Raw genomic sequence first — 2971 nt, forward strand, 5'->3', positions numbered from 1 at the left:
AGGAGGGTTAAAAAGTGAGCATGGAGGAGCTCCTAATACCCTGCCTCTGAATGACAAGCTAATTCCAGTTTTCTCCTAACAAAAGGAGAATCACTTCATTGGTGTGTGTGAAGATATGAGGTCGTTGGCAGTTTCCCTATGCCCCAATGGACGATCCCTGTTGGGGGCCGACTTTTAGCAGAAAGCGGCTATCAGCTTTGCAGCCATCTTGAGCCATATACCGTGACATGAGATTTAAATTACAATAGCCTACAACAGCTGACAACACTCTGATAATCTTGGTTTAGATACTTTGAGATTAAAGGTGTGTGAGATTAAAGGTGTGTGATTTAAGAGTATACTTAGAAATATAGAGATCAGAGTTAGAGACAAGACCTAAGGGCATGATTAAAGGTGTAACTTAGAGGCGTGGCTTAGAAGTGAGACATATAAAAGGCAGAGACAGAACAGATCAGAAAACAGACTATAGAAGACAGAACCAGACATCAGACTAGAGAGAGAGATTCATACACATCAGACATTAGGTAGAATCTGCCCTCACCCTCGCTCTTGCTGAAATCCGACCCGCAGACCGGAGCAGCAGCTTGTGCCGGGATACAGTGGCCGCCCAAACGTGGGTCGGCCCAGGCCTCAACATTTTGCCTGGGCTGCAACATTTATTTTAGCCGCCCCAACGTGGGGCTAGTGAGGTCCCCAACAGATCCCATTCACAAAACTGTATGAGCGACTCTCATCAGACTTAGAAGATTTATAAAAGGATGGGAAGTTAGGAGGGAAATGTAGATAGGTTTGAGGGAAGGAAGATTGGGGAGTCATGAATGGAGGGAAAAAAGATGGATATGCCCAAGGTACATATGTACCTTGTAAATATTTCTGAAAATTTTAACAAATATGTCTCTTACTCAATCACTGAAATTGGAAGTATTTTTTTTAAATTTATGCCCATTCTCCCTAATACATCAAGTATTCATTTGAAAATGGTTGAGAAAAACTTTGAAATGTGGGTAAGATTTTTAAATGGAGATACTGAGGAAAAATGTGAATATCCCACTTCAGAACAGATTTTGTACATTAGAATTATGAGTTTGTTTGCAATGAATGCCATGAAGACATGAGTTCTGTCTCTTCAGCATAGGTTAACTGAGAAATCTGTCTAAACTTCTGCCTATAGAACATTTGACTATTTTGGCTCTTGACCTCTAAACAGCATAGTTAAGTATAGGAGTGTTGAAAGTGTAGGTGACTTGGGGAAGGAGGTCTTGTTTTACTGAATTTTCTGACTCTGGGTTGAGGAAGGCAATAGTAGAGTCAGAGTCATAATTACCAATGCTCAGAGTAAGTGGTGAGGTGCTGGGGACAAAGACTTTCATTCAGATATTAGCTGGGCAATCTTTGAGACAATAGAAAGAATGAGAGCACAGAAGTTGGTGACCTATAAGGATTAGATAATAAGCAAACTAACAACAAAATAATTTTCCTATCAACAGTAGAATCAATACAGGAGTGTTTCATGACAGGAAGTATGTTACGCACACAAAAAATGATTGACCACCATATGATGGAATGTTAAAATAAATACAGGTCAGGATAATTGCAAAACTTCATTTTTTTTTAAAAGCAGAATGTATGCTCATCCCCATGACTACTGTCTCTTATGGGTTTGTAGGTAAGTATATAGCAGTCATAACATCTCTGTCAAGAAGCAGTTGGTGATAGCTGAGGTAACAAAAAGGAATGCTCCTAAGCTGGTTCTGGGCTACAAGGCAAGTGGGCATCCGCTGAAGAACCACCTGGCTCTGACTTAGAATGTTCACAGCTACATGGAGCTATGGAAGTGATGGTCAGAAATAGTTACAATGATAGCATGGCACTGTTAGTGGTGGTCAATTGTACAGGATAACAAAACACACAAGAGGAGTCTAAAAAGTTCTAGGAAAATAACATGAAAACCTCTGTCACCTCTGCCAGGATGTGAACAGACCATGGTTCACATGGTTCACAGGGTTGTTGTTTGCTGTTCTTCAGTTGCTATGTCTGAAAACAACATGAGATGTCAGCACAGAGATATTTTCATCATAACATGGATTCTAGGACAGAGTTGGGGAAATGGGTATATGGAAGAGAGGGAGAAGAGTGGTGAGAAGAAGATGGAGGGAGAGGAAGAAGAAGAAAAGGAGGGGGAGGAGGAGGAGGAGGAGGAGGAGGAGGAGGAGGAGGAGGAGGAGTAGTTTAGGGAGAAGGGAGAGACAAGAGAAAGGAATGGAGAAGAGAAAAGGAGGAAGGAAGAGGATCATCATCTTTGTGGCTCTAATCAGAACCCGTGGTTTACATGGTGATATATGTCATGCCATCCCCATCAATCTTGCTCTCTCCTTGGTCTTCCTTTATCCCTGGTCTCCAAAGCACCACAACACGAGACTGCTACATATCTTTTCAAAGTATTATGAGGGACATATAGTGCTGCACAGTTTATGGGTGGATGGCCTTTTATTTCCCTGTATGAAGGCCATGGAAATCCAGTTTCTACTTACCACAGATTTGCCCTATTCTTGTCCTAGGGAAAACATGTGCAACTGGGACAATGACCTGAAGCTGACTTAGACTCATGGATGAGCAGCCTTGCTTAAAGAAAACTTTTAGTGACATTGTTTTAGGAACAGAATTAACCTGTGGGAAAGTTGACCTTCAGGAACACAGTAGGAGTGCAGATGTGGTATTTCTACTGCCAGACAGATCAGTTTAGGTGAGATGAATCACAGGCAAATATCACTCTATTGTAAAAGTGTTCACAGGGACTTAAGGGATTCAGGGCAAGTAACTAGGGAGAGAAGGGAAGGTGGTGGGAAGAGGGAGGCCCTGCAATGGCAACAGAATATTAGACCTTCAATAAAGCCAGATGGGGGAGACAAATAAACATTTCTTTTGAGAGAAGATCTGGAGCCTTCATTTAATGCTGCTGTGAATGCAGCCA

The sequence above is a fragment of the Arvicanthis niloticus genome, chromosome 16, assembly GCF_011762505.2.
Source record: "Arvicanthis niloticus isolate mArvNil1 chromosome 16, mArvNil1.pat.X, whole genome shotgun sequence".
Lineage (NCBI taxonomy): Eukaryota > Metazoa > Chordata > Mammalia > Rodentia > Muridae > Arvicanthis > Arvicanthis niloticus.